The sequence below is a fragment of the Ornithodoros turicata genome, unplaced genomic scaffold, assembly GCF_037126465.1.
Source record: "Ornithodoros turicata isolate Travis unplaced genomic scaffold, ASM3712646v1 Chromosome122, whole genome shotgun sequence".
Lineage (NCBI taxonomy): Eukaryota > Metazoa > Arthropoda > Arachnida > Ixodida > Argasidae > Ornithodoros > Ornithodoros turicata.
The window spans coordinates 292468-313514 of record NW_026999304.1 but is presented as its reverse complement, the minus strand read 5'-3'; the positions used below and the strand labels follow the sequence as shown (position 1 = coordinate 313514).

Sequence of the window (21047 nt, the reverse complement as noted above, 5' to 3'; positions counted from 1 at the left end):
CTTCCCCGGAGCAATATATGCGATCCAACCTGGCATGGGATGTACCTTGCCAATGAGTGAATCTGATCTTATCACATAGTTTTCCGGTCGCCACGTCTTCCAAATTATTTTCCTCGATTATCCTTTTAAGGACGGATACGCTGCTGTCTTTAATTTCCTTCCTGTAGGTGCTGTCTGACTGGCGCTCCACGCAGTTAAAGTCTCCCGCCATAATTAGTGTACTCGATGTGTTGGCAAACTGTTTTACACTGGTGTCGAAAAAGAGCTTGCGCTCTGCGGACTCATTGGGTGCATACAGACTTATCACCCTCAGAACTTCATCGTCCCACATCATGTCAACAGATACTAGGCGCCCATTTTGCTCAAGGTCGCAGTCGATGACAACAATGTTTTGAGATTTCCTTATCATCACGGCCGTGCCAGCGCTTCTATTTACTCCGCATGCTTGAAACACAAGATACGACTTTTTGAAGACATCAGCAAATTCAATCTCTTCCTCGGGGCTCGAAATTTTGGTCTCCTGCAGGCAGATTATATCAATGTTTTCCTCTCGCAGAACAGTTCTAAGCCACTCTTTCCTTTCTCTCCTCACTAGACTGTTTACGTTCAAAGTAGCAATCTTGAGTGTCGTACTTTTCATTATCGCTAATGATTTTATACTTCGATCACTTACACCGAATGGTCCTTTTTGAGGCGACGCCTTCTTTCTTCAGGTGTGATGACCGGAGCTGGCGTGTACCTAGATTTCCTATGACTGGTCCCGACCTCTTTCCATTTTAATTCATTTCTTCCAGCGCCGACGTCCGACGGAGTCATCTCACTACTTGGTTGGGCGACGTCATTTTCATGGTCGTGCTCTATTCGTGGCACCACCTTATTTTTTTCCTCCAAGAAACGCCTGCCGTTTTCCGAGAAGTTACCACCGGTCTGGTCGATGGCCATGTCTCCTGAGTCGTTGGAATGCGGCGTACTTGAGAGAGCGTCTTCATGAGTACAGACGGAATCGGTCCGAGGTTGACCTCGATCCTTTTCGTTCCCTGTTGCTTGCAGCTGGTCCTTCTGTTGCTTGCCCGCTGTAACTTCTGCATGAGATGCACCGCCGTCCTCCGCCGCTTTGACGCTGCTGGCCACTGACATCTCATTCACGTCCATAAGATCACCAGCAATTGTGTCTTCTACCGAAGCCTTTGTTTTCGACGCGTACGTGCTAATGCAGTCTTCTGTCTCATGACCGAACCTTCGACACGACCGACACCACGGTGAGTTGCACTGCTTCCTTAAGTGTCCCACCTTTTTGCAACGCAGGCACAGTGGCGATCTTCCTGGTATGTCGATGAGCACTTGACCTCCAAGGATGTTGATTATGTGTGGAATAGCGTCTACTGTCAGCCCGTCGCGAAGAGTCAATTTCGCCACTATACCACCGACGCCGACCATCGAGCAAAAACACTTCCCGTTCTCCTTTCGGGCATCTTAATCCACACAGAATTTAATTTCCTAGATAGCGAATAATACATGAAAGGAGTGAACCGTGCGTCGGCCGGGAATCGAACCCGGGTCAACTGCTTGGAAGGCAGCTATGCTAGCCACTATACCACCGACGCGACCATCGAGCAAAAACACTTCCCGTTCTCCTTTCGGGCATCTTAATCCACACATAATTTAATTTCCTAGATAGCGAATAATACATGAAAGGAGTGAACCGTGCGTCGGCCGGGAATCGAAACCGGGTCAACTGCTTGGAAGGCAGCTATGCTAGCCACTATACCACCGACGCGACCAACGAGTAAAAACACTTCCCGTTCTCCTTTCGGGCATCTTAATCCACACAGAATTTAATTTTCTAGATAGCGAATAATACATGAAAGGAGTGAACCGTGCGTCGGCCGGGAATCGAACCCGGGAATCGAAGCCGGGTCAACTGCTTGGAAGGCAGCTATGCTAGCCACTATACCACCGACGCGACCATCGAGCAAAAACACTTCCCGTTCTCCTTTCGGGCATCTTAATCCACACATAATTTAATTTCCTAGATAGCGAATAATACATGAAAGGAGTGAACCGTGCGTCGGCCGGGAATCGAAACCGGGTCAACTGCTTGGAAGGCAGCTATGCTAGCCACTATACCACCGACGCGACCAACGAGTAAAAACACTTCCCGTTCTCCTTTCGGGCATCTTAATCCACACAGAATTTAATTTTCTAGATAGCGAATAATACATGAAAGGAGTGAACCGTGCGTCGGCCGGGAATCGAACCCGGGAATCGAAGCCGGGTCAACTGCTTGGAAGGCAGCTATGCTAGCCACTATACCACCGACGCGACCAGCGAGCAAAAACACTTCCCGTTCTCCTTTCGGGCATCTTAATCCACACAGAATTTAATTTCCTAGATAGCGAATAATACATCAAAGGAGTGAACCGTGCGTCGGCCGGGAATCGAACCCGGGTTAACTGCTTGGAAGGCAGCTATGCTAGCCACTATACCACCGACGCGACCAGCGAGCAAAAACACTTCCCGTTCTCCTTTCGGGCATCTTAATCCACACAGAATTTAATTTTCTAGATAGCGAATAATACATGAAAGGAGTGAACCGTGCGTCGGCCGGGAATCGAAACCGGGTCAACTGCTTGGAAGGCAGCTATGCTAGCCACTATACCACCGACGCGACCAACGAGTAAAAACACTTCCCGTTCTCCTTTCGGGCATCTTAATCCACACAGAATTTAATTTTCTAGATAGCGAATAATACATGAAAGGAGTGAACCGTGCGTCGGCCGGGAATCGAACCCGGGAATCGAAGCCGGGTCAACTGCTTGGAAGGCAGCTATGCTAGCCACTATACCACCGACGCGACCAGCGAGCAAAAACACTTCCCGTTCTCCTTTCGGGCATCTTAATCCACACAGAATTTAATTTCCTAGATAGCGAATAATACATGAAAGGAGTGAACCGTGCGTCGGCCGGGAATCGAACCCGGGTTAACTGCTTGGAAGGCAGCTATGCTAGCCACTATACCACCGACGCGACCATCGAGCAAAAACACTTCCCGTTCTCCTTTCGGGCATCTTAATCCACACATAATTTAATTTCCTAGATAGCGAATAATACATGAAAGGAGTGAACCGTGCGTCGGCCGGGAATCGAACCCGGGAATCGAAGCCGGGTCAACTGCTTGGAAGGCAGCTATGCTAGCCACTATACCACCGACGCGACCATCGAGCAAAAACACTTCCCGTTCTCCTTTCGGGCATCTTAATCCACACATAATTTAATTTCCTAGATAGCGAATAATACATGAAAGGAGTGAACCGTGCGTCGGCCGGGAATCGAAACCGGGTCAACTGCTTGGAAGGCAGCTATGCTAGCCACTATACCACCGACGCGACCAACGAGTAAAAACACTTCCCGTTCTCCTTTCGGGCATCTTAATCCACACAGAATTTAATTTTCTAGATAGCGAATAATACATGAAAGGAGTGAACCGTGCGTCGGCCGGGAATCGAACCCGGGAATCGAAGCCGGGTCAACTGCTTGGAAGGCAGCTATGCTAGCCACTATACCACCGACGCGACCAGCGAGCAAAAACACTTCCCGTTCTCCTTTCGGGCATCTTAATCCACACAGAATTTAATTTCCTAGATAGCGAATAATACATCAAAGGAGTGAACCGTGCGTCGGCCGGGAATCGAACCCGGGTTAACTGCTTGGAAGGCAGCTATGCTAGCCACTATACCACCGACGCGACCAGCGAGCAAAAACACTTCCCGTTCTCCTTTCGGGCATCTTAATCCACACAGAATTTAATTTTCTAGATAGCGAATAATACATGAAAGGAGTGAACCGTGCGTCGGCCGGGAATCGAAACCGGGTCAACTGCTTGGAAGGCAGCTATGCTAGCCACTATACCACCGACGCGACCAACGAGTAAAAACACTTCCCGTTCTCCTTTCGGGCATCTTAATCCACACAGAATTTAATTTTCTAGATAGCGAATAATACATGAAAGGAGTGAACCGTGCGTCGGCCGGGAATCGAACCCGGGAATCGAAGCCGGGTCAACTGCTTGGAAGGCAGCTATGCTAGCCACTATACCACCGACGCGACCAGCGAGCAAAAACACTTCCCGTTCTCCTTTCGGGCATCTTAATCCACACAGAATTTAATTTCCTAGATAGCGAATAATACATGAAAGGAGTGAACCGTGCGTCGGCCGGGAATCGAACCCGGGTTAACTGCTTGGAAGGCAGCTATGCTAGCCACTATACCACCGACGCGACCATCGAGCAAAAACACTTCCCGTTCTCCTTTCGGGCATCATAATGCACACAGAATTTAATTTCCTAGATAGCGAATAATACATGAAAGGAATGAACCGTGCGTCGGCCGGGAATCGAACCCGGGTCAACTGCTTGGAAGGCAGCTATGCTAGCCACTATACCACCGACGCTTTTTTTTTTTCCTTTTATTGGTCAGTTTCAGAGTATTGTAACAACAGTAAAATTAACACAGTGATTTACACTTGAACCACGTGCACAAGTAAAATAGGTGGTACGAGTACATACATGTATGCATGCACTTGCGCCGCAACTGCGGCGCTAAAAGGGGGCTGTACACTTCACAAGGATCTTTTCACAAACAGAAGTCAACCATTTTGGCACATCCCCCTTAATTTCTGCTACATCTTTGAGCTGCTTAAGTTCCTGTCGAACGAACATAAGTGGTGGTGACAATGGCTCCTCGTTTCTGTCAAGCACTTTGACTTTCCACAGACAGTACAATGCCACTATACATAACACATCGTATCTCTCCTCGTCTTTCCTTGTTATTGGCAGAAAACGCATTGTGTGAGGATTTATTCTCAGGCTCCTCCCCAGCAACATACTAAGGTCACTCCATAAAAACTGAGCCTCTGTACAATATAGAAAAACATGCTCCAGTGTCTCTTGGACTTTACAAAATCGACAGTTCGTTGTCCAAGGTACGAACATACCTTTACTCTCGAGCCATGTCTTTACTGGCAAGGTTCTCGTATGCAACTTAAAGAAGAACGTTTTGATTTCAGATCTAACACTCATTCTAGTAACTCTCTTTAAAATATCACCACCTGGCCAGCCTGCGGGTATTTGTCTATACATCGGTATAGGGAAAAGTGTGTCGACCAGATCAGCCGCAAGTTTTTTCTTCGAAACAGTAAAGACATACTCTCTTGAGAACCTCGCCAGCAAAAACCTGAGGGCTTCAACAACTTCATGATAAAAACCACTAAGTGCAATATTTCTCTCTCTAACAGCAACAGTTACGGTCGGTAACCACTCATTTCCTACACACTGTAGTACAGTCATCAGCAGTGGGTGCTTACTATCCCTAAAGAAGGTCAGTCTCATCACAAGCTGCTTGATAAATAAATGACTCAAGCTCAGACCTCCTTCCATAAGTGGCCGAAACAGATTCCCTCTTCGCATAGGCTCAAATGTAGAATTCCATATGAAAGTTGCACATATACGATGTAATATTTGAATATTTTTCCGGGAGCATTGGAGCACATGCAACAGATATATAAGCTTTCCAACAAAAAATAAGTTACATGTAGCGGCACGCTGAAAGATTGACAATCTTCTCTGCTTACATATATTAACATGCCTTCGTATCTTCGTAGCCCTTTCTGTCCACACGACATTTGTGTTTTTGCTGTGTTCAAGCGGGACACCAAGGTACGTAGTTGGCTCGGTTTTCCACGTTATTCCTTCAAAGCTGGATGGTGTAGAACCCCACTGACCTCCCCATATGCCCAATGACTTTTCCATGTTAAGCTTGGCTCCAGACATATCACAAAACCTGTTAATTTCGTTTAGAACAGCACAAACACTTTTCTTATCACTTGCTAGAAACACTAAATCATCGGCATATGCTAAAACTTTAACCTCAGTGGAATTCAGTTTGTAGCCAACAATACTTCTATTCTGTATGACACTTTGACAAAGCGGTTCAAGATAGAGGTCAAATAACAGTGGAGACAATGGACATCCTTGCCGTACGGAGGAACGTAACGGCACTGGATTTGTACACTGATTATTTACAATTAATTTCGTTGTGACATTCAAATAACACAGTTTGACACGATGCATGAAAACCGGGCCAAATTTCACTGCTTCCATTACTGTGAACAAAAAGAAATGGCAAACTCTGTCAAATGCCTTTGCCAAGTCTGCTTGCAGTACCGCTACCTGATCTCCATGAATTCTGCTAATGTCCAAAATCGTACGTAAAACGTGAATATTCGTCTGAATGTTCCTTCCTTTAATAGCACATGTCTGATGATCACCCACAAGTGTTCCCACAACACACTGGAGTCTTGAGGCTAGTACTTTTGCAAACACCTTATAGTCCACGTTCGACAACGTAATTGGCCTGTAGTCCGTCACCTTAGGCACATTTCCTTCGGGCACTTTCTTCGGTATAAGTACTGTATGCGACTTTCTGAAAGAAGGGGGGAAGACACCATTTGCTTCCGCTTCTTGGTATATTCCCAGTAATATCACAGATACATAATCTTTATACTTGATATAAAAGTCCGCTCCGATACCATCCGGTCCGGGAGCCCGATTCCTCTTCAGTGTACTTATTGCCTGTCTAACTTCATCAAGGGTTATCGGTCTTTCGAGAATGTCTTGCTTATCAGTCGATAACTGCGGAACAAGTGTTGGTATACGTTCTTGAGCAGCTGAGTCTCGCTCATCTATCGTTCTTCCTATCAGTTGGGCGTAATATTTCTCGAATGTGTATTTTATTTGCTCTTGACTAGATATTATTTTTCCTTCTTCTTCGATTGCAGTAATACTTTTCATCCTGACGTATTCTTGTTCTTTCCGTAGGAAGCATTTGCTGGGCGCCTCGTCTGGCAGATATTGCTGTAACCTTGACCTCACCTTTGCCCCTTCATATTTGTAGTCTGCTATTAAACTTAGTTCCAATTTTATACGCCTCATCTCTTCAGAAAATTCCCCAGGATTTCTTGACTCCATTTCTATTAGTTTTTGCAGTGTGCACTCTAGTTCTTTTTCACGATGTTTTGCCTCGAAGGCGAGTGTATTGCTTCGTTCTATTGCGAAGGCTCGTAATTTAAGCTTGAATTCTTCCCATGCTTCGCTCCAGCTGGATTGTCCTGTCATGATTTCCACAATCTCGTCTTTGATAAAGTTTGTAAATTTCTTATCTTCAAGGAGTGTGACGTTTAGCTTCCATGTTTCCCATCCATTTCGTTGTTTCCGTTCCCGTCTGTCATGGCCTAATGTTACTGATACAAGGCAGTGGTCGCTGAAATATGCTGGGAATACTTTGTATTCTGCTACGCGCATAGAACTAATCGACGTCGCATATATTCGGTCCAACCTTGCATGAGACTTATTTTGAAAATGAGTATACACAACACGTTTCCTTGGGATTTGTTCCACCACATCACACAAGCCATAATGTTCGAGAATCCCTTCAAGCGCATTCGGTCCCTCGTCGTTGTCAACTACGTTGTTAGTGCGGTCACTCTCACGCAAAGTGCAGTTGAAATCTCCCATTAATACGGTCTTGTAGATATTGTTCATATAACTTCCAAGCATTGTAAAGAACGCTATTCTATCTTGTTTTTTGTTTGGCGCGTACACATTTATGAAGCGCCATAGTTCATAATGGATCAAAACGTCTAACACTGCTAATCTTCCCTGATCATCAACCATGTGTGCGACAGGCTTGAAACAGTCCAACTTCTTCAGAAGTATTACGCAGCCAGCTGAATGGCCTACTGCGTGACTTACAACCACGTCATAGCGCTTGCTGAAGCAATTCGACACCAATATATCTGTTCCCTCTTGCGTGCTGATTTTAGTTTCCTGTACTGCAAGAACGTCGATGTCAGAAAATCTTTCTAGGTATCGCTTAAGATGGTATTGCTTTTTCCGGGAGTTTATTCCCCGTACATTTAGTGTGGCAACTGTAATTACCCTTGCCTCCATTTTAGACGCCTCTTGTGGGAAACCTCAACTGCTGCTATCCGTGAATTCACTACGTGGACAGGAAGCGCATGTCTTCCAACTGCGACGAATCCGTATACGCTGCCTGTGGCTTTAGCGAAGTACTCCCATTCGCCTTTCGCTTTTTCTCTCTCACAAGATTCCATCCATGGTTTTCGTTGTTTTCAGTAGTTTCAGCGTTACTGTCCTTGCCGCTCCCTTTACGCTTCTGCGCACCATCAATTTCTCTCATTTCTTCGTCGTTGTACTGTTTTCCCACCATGTTTCCTGCTACATTAGCTGAACTCTCCTCATCTAGAGAGCAACTGTTTTCCATGTTGTTGGGCACACCCCCCGGCTTCCCCGATTTGTCTTCTTCCACTACATACAACTCGCACTGGGCTCCCTCAGGCTGACGTACTCGCGATGCATACGTTTTTACACACTCATCTTCCTCGTGCCCAAAGGTTCTACATACTTTGCACCAAGGAGTGCGGCATTGTTTTCGAATGTGACCTATTTGTTTGCATCTCAGACACATCGGTGGCCTCCCTTGCACAGCTAGCAGCACTCGGCACCCCGCCACGTACATTTGATGTGGCAAATGATCAACGGTGATGCTCTCTTTCAGACGAACCGTAACCAGTCTTGTTGTTGAGTCAATTCCATCAAAGGAGGAATCTCTCCATTTCTCACGACGAATTTCCTTCACATCTCAGTAAGTAGTTAGCCCTGTCACAACAGCTTCATCGGGCACGTTTCCAGGGAGCCAGTGGATTTTAATTTCAATTTCTTTCTTATTCGGTTCAATGATGATACACCTTTGACCTTTCACCTGAAGTTCTTTCTGCACCAACAACTTTTCTTTGGCCTCTACGTTGTTGAAACTGATAGCCCACACGTGATTATACTGATACACGCCAAAGTTTGATATATCCTTCTTATTCACGACATGCCGCAGCGCTTCACCAAAATGGTTTACATTATATGGTCTCGCTTCTGGGTTTGCGTGCAGAAATAAAGTATCCTGCGTTACGGTACCTGTTGGAACAACCGGCATGATGACTTTGTAATCCATTGTATCCTTCGAAGCAGATTCCTTTCCGTCGTTCACCCGGCTAGGCCTAGCCATACTATTCGCTCCACCGGAGCTCGAAGCATCTGCGACCGTACTCATCGAGCACCGGAAGCAGAATCCCCTATACCACCGACGCGACCAGCGAGCAAAAACAGTTCCCGTTCTCCTTTCGGGCATCATAATGCACACAGAATTTAATTTCCTAGATAGCGAATAATACATGAAAGGAATGAACCGTGCGTCGGCCGGGAATCGAACCCGGGTCAACTGCTTGGAAGGCAGCTATGCTAGCCACTATACCACCGACGCGACCAGCGAGCAAAAACAGTTCCCGTTCTCCTTTCGGGCATCATAATGCACACAGAATTTAATTTCCTAGATAGCGAATAATACATGAAAGGAATGAACCGTGCGTCGGCCGGGAATCGAACCCGGGTCAACTGCTTGGAAGGCAGCTATGCTAGCCACTATACCACCGACGCGACCAGCGAGCAAAAACAGTTCCCGTTCTCCTTTCGGGCATCATAATGCACACAGAATTTAATTTCCTAGATAGCGAATAATACATGAAAGGAATGAACCGTGCGTCGGCCGGGAATCGAACCCGGGTCAACTGCTTGGAAGGCAGCTATGCTAGCCACTATACCACCGACGCGACCAGCGAGCAAAAACAGTTCCCGTTCTCCTTTCGGGCATCATAATGCACACAGAATTTAATTTCCTAGATAGCGAATAATACATGAAAGGAATGAACCGTGCGTCGGCCGGGAATCGAACCCGGGTCAACTGCTTGGAAGGCAGCTATGCTAGCCACTATACCACCGACGCGACCAGCGAGCAAAAACAGTTCCCGTTCTCCTTTCGGGCATCATAATGCACACAGAATTTAATTTCCTAGATAGCGAATAATACATGAAAGGAATGAACCGTGCGTCGGCCGGGAATCGAACCCGGGTCAACTGCTTGGAAGGCAGCTATGCTAGCCACTATACCACCGACGCGACCAGCGAGCAAAAACAGTTCCCGTTCTCCTTTCGGGCATCATAATGCACACAGAATTTAATTTCCTAGATAGCGAATAATACATGAAACGAATGAACCGTGCGTCGGCCGGGAATCGAACCCGGGTCAACTGCTTGGAAGGCAGCTATGCTAGCCACTATACCACCGACGCGACCAACGTGCAAAAACAGTTCCCGTTCTCCTTTCGGGCATCTTAATCCACACAGAATTTAATTTCCTAGATAGCGAATAATACATGAAAGGAGTGAACCGTGCGTCGGCCGGGAATCGAACCCGGGTCAACTGCTTGGAAGGCAGCTATGCTAGCCACTATACCACCGACGCGACCAACGTGCAAAAACAGTTCCCGTTCTCCTTTCGGGCATCTTAATCCACACAGAATTTAATTCCCTAGATAGCGAATAATACATGAAAGGAGTGAACCGTGCGTCGGCCGGGAATCGAACCCGGGTCAACTGCTTGGAAGGCAGCTATGCTATCCACTATACCACCGACGCGACCAACGTGCAAAAACAGTTCCCGTTCTCCTTTCGGGCATCTTAATCCACACAAAATTTAATTTCCTAGATAGCGAATAATACATGAAAGGAGTGAACCGTGCGTCGGCCGGGAATCGAACCCGGGTCAACTGCTTGGAAGGCAGCTATGCTAGCCACTATACCACCGACGCGACCAGCGAGCAAAAACAGTTCCCGTTCTCCTTTCGGGCATCATAATGCACACAGAATTTAATTTCCTAGATAGCGAATAATACATGAAAGGAATGAACCGTGCGTCGGCCGGGAATCGAACCCGGGTCAACTGCTTGGAAGGCAGCTATGCTAGCCACTATACCACCGACGCGACCAGCGAGCAAAAACAGTTCCCGTTCTCCTTTCGGGCATCATAATGCACACAGAATTTAATTTCCTAGATAGCGAATAATACATGAAAGGAATGAACCGTGCGTCGGCCGGGAATCGAACCCGGGTCAACTGCTTGGAAGGCAGCTATGCTAGCCACTATACCACCGACGCGACCAACGTGCAAAAACAGTTCCCGTTCTCCTTTCGGGCATCTTATTCCACACAGAATTTAATTTCCTAGATAGCGAATAATACATGAAAGGAGTGAACCGTGCGTCGGCCGGGAATCGAACCCGGGTCAACTGCTTGGAAGGCAGCTATGCTAGCCACTATACCACCGACGCGACCAACGTGCAAAAACAGTTCCCGTTCTCCTTTCGGGCATCTTAATCCACACAGAATTTAATTCCCTAGATAGCGAATAATACATGAAAGGAGTGAACCGTGCGTCGGCCGGGAATCGAACCCGGGTCAACTGCTTGGAAGGCAGCTATGCTATCCACTATACCACCGACGCGACCAACGTGCAAAAACAGTTCCCGTTCTCCTTTCGGGCATCTTAATCCACACAAAATTTAATTTCCTAGATAGCGAATAATACATGAAAGGAGTGAACCGTGCGTCGGCCGGGAATCGAACCCGGATCAATTGCTTGGAAGGCAGCTATGCTAGCCACTATACCACCGACGCGACCAACGTGCCAAAACAGTTCCCGTTCTCCTTTCGGGCATCTTAATCCACACAGAATTTAATTTCCTAGATAGCGAATAATACATGAAAGGAGTGAACCGTGCGTCGGCCGGGAATCGAACCCGGGTCAACTGCTTGGAAGGCAGCTATGCTAGCCACTATACCACCGACGCGACCAACGTGCCAAAACAGTTCCCGTTCTCCTTTCGGGCATCTTAATCCACACAGAATTTAATTTCCTAGATAGCGAATAATACATGAAAGGAGTGAACCGTGCGTCGGCCGGGAATCGAACCCGGATCAATTGCTTGGAAGGCAGCTATGCTAGCCACTATACCACCGACGCGACCAACGTGCCAAAACAGTTCCCGTTCTCCTTTCGGGCATCTTAATCCACACAGAATTTAATTTCCTAGATAGCGAATAATACATGAAAGGAGTGAACCGTGCGTCGGCCGGGAATCGAACCCGGATCAATTGCTTGGAAGGCAGCTATGCTAGCCACTATACCACCGACGCGACCAACGTGCCAAAACAGTTCCCGTTCTCCTTTCGGGCATCTTAATCCACACAGAATTTAATTTCCTAGATAGCGAATAATACATGAAAGGAGTGAACCGTGCGTCGGCCGGGAATCGAACCCGGGTCAACTGCTTGGAAGGCAGCTATGCTAGCCACTATACCACCGACGCGACCAACGTGCCAAAACAGTTCCCGTTCTCCTTTCGGGCATCTTAATCCACACAGAATTTAATTTCCTAGATAGCGAATAATACATGAAAGGAGTGAACCGTGCGTCGGCCGGGAATCGAAACCGGGTCAACTGCTTGGAAGGCAGCTATGCTACCCACTATACCACCGACGCGACCAACGAGTAAAAACACTTCCCGTTCTCCTTTCGGGCATCTTAATCCACACAGAATTTAATTTTCTAGATAGCGAATAATACATGAAAGGAGTGAACCGTGCGTCGGCCGGGAATCGAACCCGGGTCAACTGCTTGGAAGGCAGCTATGCTAGCCACTATACCACCGACGCGACCAGCGAGCAAAAACAGTTCCCGTTCTCCTTTCGGGCATCTTAATCCACACAGAATTTAATTTCCTAGATAGCGAATACATGAAAGGAGTGAACCGTGCGTCGGCCGGGAATCGAACCCGGATCAATTGCTTGGAAGGCAGCTATGCTAGCCACTATACCACCGACGCGACCAACGTGCCAAAACAGTTCCCGTTCTCCTTTCGGGCATCTTAATCCACACAGAATTTAATTTCCTAGATAGCGAATAATACATGAAAGGAGTGAACCGTGCGTCGGCCGGGAATCGAACCCGGGTCAACTGCTTGGAAGGCAGCTATGCTAGCCACTATACCACCGACGCGACCAACGTGCCAAAACAGTTCCCGTTCTCCTTTCGGGCATCTTAATCCACACAGAATTTAATTTCCTAGATAGCGAATAATACATGAAAGGAGTGAACCGTGCGTCGGCCGGGAATCGAACCCGGATCAATTGCTTGGAAGGCAGCTATGCTAGCCACTATACCACCGACGCGACCAACGTGCCAAAACAGTTCCCGTTCTCCTTTCGGGCATCTTAATCCACACAGAATTTAATTTCCTAGATAGCGAATAATACATGAAAGGAGTGAACCGTGCGTCGGCCGGGAATCGAACCCGGATCAATTGCTTGGAAGGCAGCTATGCTAGCCACTATACCACCGACGCGACCAACGTGCCAAAACAGTTCCCGTTCTCCTTTCGGGCATCTTAATCCACACAGAATTTAATTTCCTAGATAGCGAATAATACATGAAAGGAGTGAACCGTGCGTCGGCCGGGAATCGAACCCGGGTCAACTGCTTGGAAGGCAGCTATGCTAGCCACTATACCACCGACGCGACCAACGTGCCAAAACAGTTCCCGTTCTCCTTTCGGGCATCTTAATCCACACAGAATTTAATTTCCTAGATAGCGAATAATACATGAAAGGAGTGAACCGTGCGTCGGCCGGGAATCGAAACCGGGTCAACTGCTTGGAAGGCAGCTATGCTACCCACTATACCACCGACGCGACCAACGAGTAAAAACACTTCCCGTTCTCCTTTCGGGCATCTTAATCCACACAGAATTTAATTTTCTAGATAGCGAATAATACATGAAAGGAGTGAACCGTGCGTCGGCCGGGAATCGAACCCGGGTCAACTGCTTGGAAGGCAGCTATGCTAGCCACTATACCACCGACGCGACCAGCGAGCAAAAACAGTTCCCGTTCTCCTTTCGGGCATCTTAATCCACACAGAATTTAATTTCCTAGATAGCGAATACATGAAAGGAGTGAACCGTGCGTCGGCCGGGAATCGAACCCGGGTCAACTGCTTGGAACGCAGCTATGCTAGCCACTATACCACCGACGCGACCAGCGAGCAAAAACAGTTCCCGTTCTCCTTTCGGGCATCTTAATCCACACAGAATTTAATTTCCTAGACAGCGAATAATACATGAAAGGAGTGAACCGTGCGTCGGCCGGGAATCGAACCCGGGTTAACTGCTTGGAAGGCAGCTATGCTAGCCACTATACCACCGACGCGACCATCGAGCAAAAACACTTCCCGTTCTCCTTTCGGGCATCTTAATCCACACAGAATTTAATTTCCTAGATAGCGAATAATACATGAAAGGAGTGAACCGTGCGTCGGCCGGGAATCGAACCCGGATCAATTGCTTGGAAGGCAGCTATGCTAGCCACTATACCACCGACGCGACCAACGTGCCAAAACAGTTCCCGTTCTCCTTTCGGGCATCTTAATCCACACAGAATTTAATTTCCTAGATAGCGAATAATACATGAAAGGAGTGAACCGTGCGTCGGCCGGGAATCGAACCCGGGTCAACTGCTTGGAAGGCAGCTATGCTAGCCACTATACCACCGACGCGACCAACGTGCCAAAACAGTTCCCGTTCTCCTTTCGGGCATCTTAATCCACACAGAATTTAATTTCCTAGATAGCGAATAATACATGAAAGGAGTGAACCGTGCGTCGGCCGGGAATCGAAACCGGGTCAACTGCTTGGAAGGCAGCTATGCTACCCACTATACCACCGACGCGACCAACGAGTAAAAACACTTCCCGTTCTCCTTTCGGGCATCTTAATCCACACAGAATTTAATTTTCTAGATAGCGAATAATACATGAAAGGAGTGAACCGTGCGTCGGCCGGGAATCGAACCCGGGTCAACTGCTTGGAAGGCAGCTATGCTAGCCACTATACCACCGACGCGACCAGCGAGCAAAAACAGTTCCCGTTCTCCTTTCGGGCATCTTAATCCACACAGAATTTAATTTCCTAGATAGCGAATACATGAAAGGAGTGAACCGTGCGTCGGCCGGGAATCGAACCCGGGTCAACTGCTTGGAACGCAGCTATGCTAGCCACTATACCACCGACGCGACCAGCGAGCAAAAACAGTTCCCGTTCTCCTTTCGGGCATCTTAATCCACACAGAATTTAATTTCCTAGACAGCGAATAATACATGAAAGGAGTGAACCGTGCGTCGGCCGGGAATCGAACCCGGGTTAACTGCTTGGAAGGCAGCTATGCTAGCCACTATACCACCGACGCGACCATCGAGCAAAAACACTTCCCGTTCTCCTTTCGGGCATCTTAATCCACACAGAATTTAATTTCCTAGATAGCGAATAATACATGAAAGGAATGAACCGTGCGTCGGCCGGGAATCGAACCCGGGTCAACTGCTTGGAAGGCAGCTATGCTAGCCACTATACCACCGACGCGACCAACGTGCAAAAACAGTTCCCGTTCTCCTTTCGGGCATCTTAATCCACACAGAATTTAATTTCCTAGATAGCGAATAATACATGAAAGGAATGAACCGTGCGTCGGCCGGGAATCGAACCCGGGTCAACTGCTTGGAAGGCAGCTATGCTAGCCACTATACCACCAACGTGACCAGCGAGCAAAAACAGTTCCCGTTCTCCTTTCGGGCATCTTAATCCACACAGAATTTAATTTCCTAGATAGCGAATAATACATGAAAGGAATGAACCGTGCGTCGGCCGGGAATCGAACCCGGGTCAACTGCTTGGAAGGCAGCTATGCTAGCCACTATACCACCGACGCGACCAACGTGCAAAAACAGTTCCCGTTCTCCTTTCGGGCATCTTAATCCACACAGAATTTAATTTCCTAGATAGCGAATACATGAAAGGAGTGAACCGTGCGTCGGCCGGGAATCGAACCCGGGTCAACTGCTTGGAAGGCAGCTATGCTAGCCACTATACCACCGACGCGACCAGCGAGCAAAAACAGTTCCCGTTCTCCTTTCGGGCATCTTAATCCACACAGAATTTAATTTCCTAGATAGCGAATACATGAAAGGAGTGAACCGTGCGTCGGCCGGGAATCGAACCCGGGTCAACTGCTTGGAAAGCAGCTATGCTAGCCACTATACCACCGACGCGACCAACGTGCAAAAACAGTTCCCGTTCTCCTTTCGGGCATCTTAATCCACACAGAATTTAATTTCCTAGATAGCGAATAATACATGAAAGGAGTGAACCGTGCGTCGGCCGGGAATCGAACCCGGGTCAACTGCTTGGAAGGCAGCTATGCTAGCCACTATACCACCGACGCCCGTCCAGCGAGCAAAAACACTTCCCGTTCTCCTTTCGGGCATCATAATCCACACAGAATTTAATTTCCTAGATAGCGAATAATACATGAAAGGAGTGAACCGTGCGTCGTCCGGGAATCGAACCCGGGTCAACTGCTTGGAAGGCAGCTATGCTAGCCACTATACCACCGTCGCGACCAGCGAGCAAAAACACTTCCCGTTCTCCTTTCGGGCATTATAATCCACACAGAATTTAATTTCCTAGATAGCGAATAATACATGAAAGGGGTGAACCGTGCGTCGGCCGGGAATCGAACCCGGGTCAGCTGCTTGGAAGGCAGCTATGCTAGCCACTAGATAGCGAATAATACATGAAAGGAGTGAACCGTGCGTCGGCCGGGAATCGAACCCGGGTCAACTGCTTGGAAGGCAGCTATGCTAGCCACTTTTTTTTTTTTTTTTTTTTTATTTTAAAACATTCGACGTTCGAAAAAAACGTTCACGTCACACACAGTATCTCTCTTTTTTTTTTTGCCATGCGTACTTCCACATGGCTAACAGGACATTCACGCCTCAACAATGTATCAACAAAAAGGCTCATTGCACTTCCCGCCAAAACTCCAAGCTACTTGAGGGCCCTCTCTACCTAAACAACAATCCTAAGTGGAGTCACAAAACACATGGTTCAGCAGCATGCATACACATTCCCGCACCAAGCACTCGTTAGTCATTCGTTTTCTCTTTGCACGAATTCACGTTAATGTTATTTCCGGACCTCTTCAAACAGGCCCATTCCTTGTACTTTTCTCTTCTTCTTTTGAGTCGGGTTTTTAGCCCATCGAGGCCGTCCATTTGGTATCGATCTGACGCTGCAACCAACTCCAATGTCCATTGCATGGCACTAAAGAAACAGGACAACGGAGTTCGTACGTTTTCCTTACAACTAACAAAGTCTTGCCTGTGTGTCCATAGGGAGTAAATTCCAACCACCACTATCACTTCCCAGATATCTGTGTGAAGGATGTCACTAAAGTCGAGGAACTTCATTGCCTCCCACTCCACTGTGGTTCCTATGCCAGCTATAATGCGCGCTTCTGCCCAGAACTGTATGGCGTCCCGGCAGTCCACAAATACGTGTCTCAGGGTTTCTTCTTCACAAAAGCAGCTGTCGCATTTGAGGGACCAGGGTATCTCAAAACCCTTCATGTGCATCCATGTCTTAACTGGCAATGTCTCCGTGTGGAATTGCAGAAAACAGTCTTTGATCCATGGAGCCACTGGCATACGGAGTAACTTTTTGAACACATCCGATTTTTCCCTGCTGGGGAACACGCTTCTGTATATCGGAGAAGGAAACAGTAGGTCGATGACGTCCCAGTATAGCTTTTTCCGTTTCACGTTTATCAAGTACTCCCAAGCGAACCTATCACACATGAACTGCACAGCCTCGGCCAAGTCCTTGTAAAACTTTAGGGCGGGGTGCTTCTTGAATCCACCTCTTGAAGTGGCCATCCATGGTGCTAGGTATGCCGAACCCATCGTCTGCATGGCTTCTCGTAGGATCCCGTTCATCTCGCCCCGGAAAAACAGGAAGCGCTGAACCACAAGTTTCACTGCTATGTTGACCGTCTGGAAGCCACCACGTAGCTTCGAATGAAACAGGTTGGTGCGTCGCATTCTTTCCATCGGGGATCTCCAGATGAAGGTTGCGAATATCCTGTGAATACGGTGTGCCGTGCCTCCATCGCAGACTCTAGCCTGTGCGTAATACAGTATTGCTGGGTACAAAGAAGTGTTGCAAATAAAGCTCCTGTTTAAGATAGACAAGTATCTTCCAGACCACGCTGCTAGCGATCCTTTTAGCTGCTTAAGTCTTATATCCCATTCATCTCTTGCATAACATTCTTGCGAGAAGTTCACTCCGAGATATTTCCCAAGTTGCCTAGTCCAAGGTGCTCCGACGAACTGTGCTGGAGTTTCCGGCCAGTGCCCTAACCAAGCCCCTTTGGTCTTCTTCCAGTTTACTAGGGCACCTGACACTTCACAATATCGACTCACTTCCTCCGCAGCTTCACTGATGCCTTCCTTGGAAGAGGAGACCAAAGCGACGTCATCTGCGTAGGCGAGAAGTTTCAGTTCGGCGGTGTCAAATCGTAGTCCCGGTATATCGGTGTTAGCAATAATTTTCCGGCAGAGTGGTTCTAGGTAAAGTGCAAAAAGTATAGGTGATAGGGGGCATCCCTGTCGCACTGACCGTTTCACTGGTATGGGTTTCGTAGTCCTTCCGTTTATAATCAGGCTCGTCGTCAGATCCCGGTAACACGTTTCGATCCATTTTATCATATAATTTCCTATCTCACACCACTGTAAGAGCCGGAGTAGGAATTCGTGACACACTCTGTCGAAAGCACGACTGAGATCTAGCTGCAGGACTGCCAGTGGAATACCGCTTGTGGCCGCTTTTTCGCATATCACTCTCATGTGATGTAACTGCGTCGTGATTCTGCGTCCCTTCAATCCGTACACTTGGTGTGCGCCTATTATCTCCCTAAACGCTCGGTCTAGTCGTGCTGCCAGGATCTTCGCAAGGATCTTATAGTCCGTCGAGAGTAGACTTATCGGTCGAAACTGACTTACTTCCGGAGCCGTTGTGCTATTCGTCTTGGGAATGAGGACTGTTATTGCTTGTCTCATGGTGGGGGGTAGCAGATGTCGACTGTGTATGTCCGCATATACACCTACAAGGATCTCCGATAACAACTGGCTATATTTTTTATAGAACGCCGTTCCGATACCATCAGGACCAGGAGCCTTATTTCCCGCTAATTTCTTGATGGCCGTCTCGACTTCCGCCGTAGATATTGGCCTGTCAAGTTGCTCCTTCGCCTCTTCCTGCAGTCGTGGCATTCCCCGTAGGAATACGTCCATGTTTCTCCCAGCCGTGTGTTGCTGCTTGAAAAGCTCTTCATATTCCGCCACAAAATGCTGCTCAATTTCGATTGGATCTGTTAAGATCTTCACCCCGCATTTAACGCTACTGATGTTCTTCTGCTTCTGTCGTTTCTTTTCCAATGCTAAGTATACCTTTGATGGTTCCTCATCCTTTTCGACAAGTGTGACCCGGCTTCGCACCATAGCTCCTTGTAGCCTTAACCTTTGTATCTTGTGCACTGTCTTCTTGCATTCTCTAATGTCTTCTTTATACCCCCCGGGACAGCTTTCTTCCAAGGTGATTAACTGCCGTAGCGTTGCCATCGCTGCGAATTCTTGGGCTTTCCTTTGCGCGTTCTTACTTTCACAGTACTCCACAGCCATAAGTCGGATATTAGCCTTAAACTCTTCCCAGTCACACGCGTTCGTTTTCCCTTCTGCTAACATCTTTCCCAGCAATTCCTGAACTTTTTCATCAAACAGTTCGTCCTGCAGTATACTGTCATTCAGCTTCCACGGTAGCTTCCTCCCACTCCTCGCTCTCCTATCTTTCCCCACTAACACACACACTTGCACAAAACCGTGATCCGAAAGGCTTACTGGGTTCACAGTGTAATCCTCCGTGCAGAGCTCCTCTGATACGTAGATTCTATCGAGCCTTGAATGTGCTGACCCTTGCCAGTGCGTAAATCGAATGGCATTGTCTTCATTTCGTCCTGCCACATCCCTCAGATTGTTATCTTCTACTAAGGAACGAAGCTCTTTTGTACTGGTGTCAGAAAACCGAGTTCTTCCCGTCCGATCACCTGCTGTCAGAACACAATTAAAGTCACCTCCCAGAATGACACTAGCCGGCGTCTCCAGAAAATCCCTTAAGTACCGGAAAAACTCCTTGCGCTCCGTAACGATGTTCGGGGCATAGAGCGCTACAACTCTTAGCAGCTCATTGCCGATAAGACAATCCACTGCACTAATCCTTCCTTCAAGATCGTGGGCAATGTCAGGGACAATTCTCACTCCGCTTCTTCTCCTAACGAAGACTGCCGTGCCACCACTGCCCTTTTGTGCGTTGGAGTGGAAAACTTGGAAATTTCGTTTAAATATCCTCCTCAGTTCCTCCTCATCTTTCGTGGTAGTAATCTTTGTTTCTTGTACCAAACAAATATCGATACATCTACTGCAGAGAATATGAAGAAGGCCAAGTTTCCGTTTATCCGACACCAGGCTGTTGACATTAAACGTGGCGACACGAAGCTTCATTCAGATTGCGAATCATTGAGATAGCCCCCGGTCACGTGGGTCGTACGGTATAGTTGGTTTGAACGCCTTCCAGCGCTTTGAAGTGACCGTCTTCCATTCCCTCGAAGTAGTGGCTGGTGAGAAGCTGCTCCTGGTTTCTTCGATTGCCTCTTGCGGCACGTTCGCGTCAGACGCGCTAATCATTTCTCCTTCGTCACCTTTGGATTCCTTGGGGGGATTTACTTCTATGTTCGTCTGTGCGATTGTTTCACCAGTTAACTGTACAACCACTTGCTTAACTGCCTTTCCTACCGCTTCTATATCACCCCCATTCTCGGTACTGCTGTCATGAGACTTCCTTTCCTTTCCTGCAAGATTATTCGCCTCCGCATTGTTGTCTTCTAACGTTTCCCTTGTCTCAAGGTCGTCCATGATGTACTCTTCGTTCGCCTGCATAGCTGCATTTCTGGTTCTATCCGCGTATGTCTTGAAGCAGTTATCGCTTTCGTGCCCGAATCTGCGACATTCCTTACATTTAGGTACTTTGCATTGTTGACGCACGTGCCCAACACGCCTGCACCTAAGGCATAGAGGCGGTCTCC

At 47.7% G+C, this 21047-nt stretch overlaps 39 non-coding genes across 39 annotated transcripts; all 39 read right to left on the bottom strand.

Moving 5' to 3' along the window:
• Positions 1-1532: 1532 nt before the first annotated feature.
• Positions 1533-1604, bottom strand: Trnag-ucc (transfer RNA glycine (anticodon UCC)). The gene has a single exon. It is a non-coding gene; the product is annotated as a tRNA-Gly (tRNA).
• An 819-nt stretch (positions 1605-2423) lies between these two features.
• Positions 2424-2495, bottom strand: Trnag-ucc (transfer RNA glycine (anticodon UCC)). Its single transcript has one exon. It is a non-coding gene; the product is annotated as a tRNA-Gly (tRNA).
• A 460-nt stretch (positions 2496-2955) lies between these two features.
• On the bottom strand, positions 2956-3027 carry Trnag-ucc (transfer RNA glycine (anticodon UCC)). Its single transcript has one exon. It is a non-coding gene; the product is annotated as a tRNA-Gly (tRNA).
• Positions 3028-3673: 646 nt separating this feature from the next.
• Trnag-ucc (transfer RNA glycine (anticodon UCC)) lies at positions 3674-3745 on the bottom strand. Its single transcript has one exon. It is a non-coding gene; the product is annotated as a tRNA-Gly (tRNA).
• Positions 3746-4205: 460 nt separating this feature from the next.
• On the bottom strand, positions 4206-4277 carry Trnag-ucc (transfer RNA glycine (anticodon UCC)). Its single transcript has one exon. It is a non-coding gene; the product is annotated as a tRNA-Gly (tRNA).
• A 101-nt stretch (positions 4278-4378) lies between these two features.
• On the bottom strand, positions 4379-4450 carry Trnag-ucc (transfer RNA glycine (anticodon UCC)). Its single transcript has one exon. It is a non-coding gene; the product is annotated as a tRNA-Gly (tRNA).
• Positions 4451-9318: 4868 nt separating this feature from the next.
• Trnag-ucc (transfer RNA glycine (anticodon UCC)) lies at positions 9319-9390 on the bottom strand. Its single transcript has one exon. It is a non-coding gene; the product is annotated as a tRNA-Gly (tRNA).
• Positions 9391-9491: 101 nt separating this feature from the next.
• Positions 9492-9563, bottom strand: Trnag-ucc (transfer RNA glycine (anticodon UCC)). Its single transcript has one exon. It is a non-coding gene; the product is annotated as a tRNA-Gly (tRNA).
• Positions 9564-9664: 101 nt separating this feature from the next.
• Trnag-ucc (transfer RNA glycine (anticodon UCC)) lies at positions 9665-9736 on the bottom strand. Its single transcript has one exon. It is a non-coding gene; the product is annotated as a tRNA-Gly (tRNA).
• A 101-nt stretch (positions 9737-9837) lies between these two features.
• Trnag-ucc (transfer RNA glycine (anticodon UCC)) lies at positions 9838-9909 on the bottom strand. The gene has a single exon. It is a non-coding gene; the product is annotated as a tRNA-Gly (tRNA).
• Positions 9910-10010: 101 nt separating this feature from the next.
• Positions 10011-10082, bottom strand: Trnag-ucc (transfer RNA glycine (anticodon UCC)). The gene has a single exon. It is a non-coding gene; the product is annotated as a tRNA-Gly (tRNA).
• A 101-nt stretch (positions 10083-10183) lies between these two features.
• On the bottom strand, positions 10184-10255 carry Trnag-ucc (transfer RNA glycine (anticodon UCC)). Its single transcript has one exon. It is a non-coding gene; the product is annotated as a tRNA-Gly (tRNA).
• Positions 10256-10356: 101 nt separating this feature from the next.
• Trnag-ucc (transfer RNA glycine (anticodon UCC)) lies at positions 10357-10428 on the bottom strand. Its single transcript has one exon. It is a non-coding gene; the product is annotated as a tRNA-Gly (tRNA).
• A 101-nt stretch (positions 10429-10529) lies between these two features.
• On the bottom strand, positions 10530-10601 carry Trnag-ucc (transfer RNA glycine (anticodon UCC)). The gene has a single exon. It is a non-coding gene; the product is annotated as a tRNA-Gly (tRNA).
• Positions 10602-10702: 101 nt separating this feature from the next.
• Positions 10703-10774, bottom strand: Trnag-ucc (transfer RNA glycine (anticodon UCC)). Its single transcript has one exon. It is a non-coding gene; the product is annotated as a tRNA-Gly (tRNA).
• A 101-nt stretch (positions 10775-10875) lies between these two features.
• Trnag-ucc (transfer RNA glycine (anticodon UCC)) lies at positions 10876-10947 on the bottom strand. Its single transcript has one exon. It is a non-coding gene; the product is annotated as a tRNA-Gly (tRNA).
• A 101-nt stretch (positions 10948-11048) lies between these two features.
• On the bottom strand, positions 11049-11120 carry Trnag-ucc (transfer RNA glycine (anticodon UCC)). Its single transcript has one exon. It is a non-coding gene; the product is annotated as a tRNA-Gly (tRNA).
• A 101-nt stretch (positions 11121-11221) lies between these two features.
• On the bottom strand, positions 11222-11293 carry Trnag-ucc (transfer RNA glycine (anticodon UCC)). The gene has a single exon. It is a non-coding gene; the product is annotated as a tRNA-Gly (tRNA).
• Positions 11294-11394: 101 nt separating this feature from the next.
• Trnag-ucc (transfer RNA glycine (anticodon UCC)) lies at positions 11395-11466 on the bottom strand. Its single transcript has one exon. It is a non-coding gene; the product is annotated as a tRNA-Gly (tRNA).
• Positions 11467-11740: 274 nt separating this feature from the next.
• On the bottom strand, positions 11741-11812 carry Trnag-ucc (transfer RNA glycine (anticodon UCC)). Its single transcript has one exon. It is a non-coding gene; the product is annotated as a tRNA-Gly (tRNA).
• Positions 11813-12259: 447 nt separating this feature from the next.
• Positions 12260-12331, bottom strand: Trnag-ucc (transfer RNA glycine (anticodon UCC)). The gene has a single exon. It is a non-coding gene; the product is annotated as a tRNA-Gly (tRNA).
• A 101-nt stretch (positions 12332-12432) lies between these two features.
• Positions 12433-12504, bottom strand: Trnag-ucc (transfer RNA glycine (anticodon UCC)). The gene has a single exon. It is a non-coding gene; the product is annotated as a tRNA-Gly (tRNA).
• Positions 12505-12605: 101 nt separating this feature from the next.
• On the bottom strand, positions 12606-12677 carry Trnag-ucc (transfer RNA glycine (anticodon UCC)). Its single transcript has one exon. It is a non-coding gene; the product is annotated as a tRNA-Gly (tRNA).
• Positions 12678-12948: 271 nt separating this feature from the next.
• On the bottom strand, positions 12949-13020 carry Trnag-ucc (transfer RNA glycine (anticodon UCC)). Its single transcript has one exon. It is a non-coding gene; the product is annotated as a tRNA-Gly (tRNA).
• A 447-nt stretch (positions 13021-13467) lies between these two features.
• Trnag-ucc (transfer RNA glycine (anticodon UCC)) lies at positions 13468-13539 on the bottom strand. Its single transcript has one exon. It is a non-coding gene; the product is annotated as a tRNA-Gly (tRNA).
• A 101-nt stretch (positions 13540-13640) lies between these two features.
• Trnag-ucc (transfer RNA glycine (anticodon UCC)) lies at positions 13641-13712 on the bottom strand. Its single transcript has one exon. It is a non-coding gene; the product is annotated as a tRNA-Gly (tRNA).
• A 101-nt stretch (positions 13713-13813) lies between these two features.
• Positions 13814-13885, bottom strand: Trnag-ucc (transfer RNA glycine (anticodon UCC)). The gene has a single exon. It is a non-coding gene; the product is annotated as a tRNA-Gly (tRNA).
• A 98-nt stretch (positions 13886-13983) lies between these two features.
• Positions 13984-14055, bottom strand: Trnag-ucc (transfer RNA glycine (anticodon UCC)). The gene has a single exon. It is a non-coding gene; the product is annotated as a tRNA-Gly (tRNA).
• Positions 14056-14156: 101 nt separating this feature from the next.
• Trnag-ucc (transfer RNA glycine (anticodon UCC)) lies at positions 14157-14228 on the bottom strand. The gene has a single exon. It is a non-coding gene; the product is annotated as a tRNA-Gly (tRNA).
• Positions 14229-14502: 274 nt separating this feature from the next.
• On the bottom strand, positions 14503-14574 carry Trnag-ucc (transfer RNA glycine (anticodon UCC)). The gene has a single exon. It is a non-coding gene; the product is annotated as a tRNA-Gly (tRNA).
• A 101-nt stretch (positions 14575-14675) lies between these two features.
• Trnag-ucc (transfer RNA glycine (anticodon UCC)) lies at positions 14676-14747 on the bottom strand. The gene has a single exon. It is a non-coding gene; the product is annotated as a tRNA-Gly (tRNA).
• Positions 14748-14848: 101 nt separating this feature from the next.
• Positions 14849-14920, bottom strand: Trnag-ucc (transfer RNA glycine (anticodon UCC)). Its single transcript has one exon. It is a non-coding gene; the product is annotated as a tRNA-Gly (tRNA).
• Positions 14921-15018: 98 nt separating this feature from the next.
• On the bottom strand, positions 15019-15090 carry Trnag-ucc (transfer RNA glycine (anticodon UCC)). The gene has a single exon. It is a non-coding gene; the product is annotated as a tRNA-Gly (tRNA).
• A 101-nt stretch (positions 15091-15191) lies between these two features.
• Positions 15192-15263, bottom strand: Trnag-ucc (transfer RNA glycine (anticodon UCC)). Its single transcript has one exon. It is a non-coding gene; the product is annotated as a tRNA-Gly (tRNA).
• A 101-nt stretch (positions 15264-15364) lies between these two features.
• On the bottom strand, positions 15365-15436 carry Trnag-ucc (transfer RNA glycine (anticodon UCC)). The gene has a single exon. It is a non-coding gene; the product is annotated as a tRNA-Gly (tRNA).
• Positions 15437-15710: 274 nt separating this feature from the next.
• Trnag-ucc (transfer RNA glycine (anticodon UCC)) lies at positions 15711-15782 on the bottom strand. Its single transcript has one exon. It is a non-coding gene; the product is annotated as a tRNA-Gly (tRNA).
• Positions 15783-15880: 98 nt separating this feature from the next.
• On the bottom strand, positions 15881-15952 carry Trnag-ucc (transfer RNA glycine (anticodon UCC)). Its single transcript has one exon. It is a non-coding gene; the product is annotated as a tRNA-Gly (tRNA).
• Positions 15953-16050: 98 nt separating this feature from the next.
• Trnag-ucc (transfer RNA glycine (anticodon UCC)) lies at positions 16051-16122 on the bottom strand. Its single transcript has one exon. It is a non-coding gene; the product is annotated as a tRNA-Gly (tRNA).
• A 101-nt stretch (positions 16123-16223) lies between these two features.
• Positions 16224-16295, bottom strand: Trnag-ucc (transfer RNA glycine (anticodon UCC)). The gene has a single exon. It is a non-coding gene; the product is annotated as a tRNA-Gly (tRNA).
• Positions 16296-21047: the final 4752 nt, after the last annotated feature.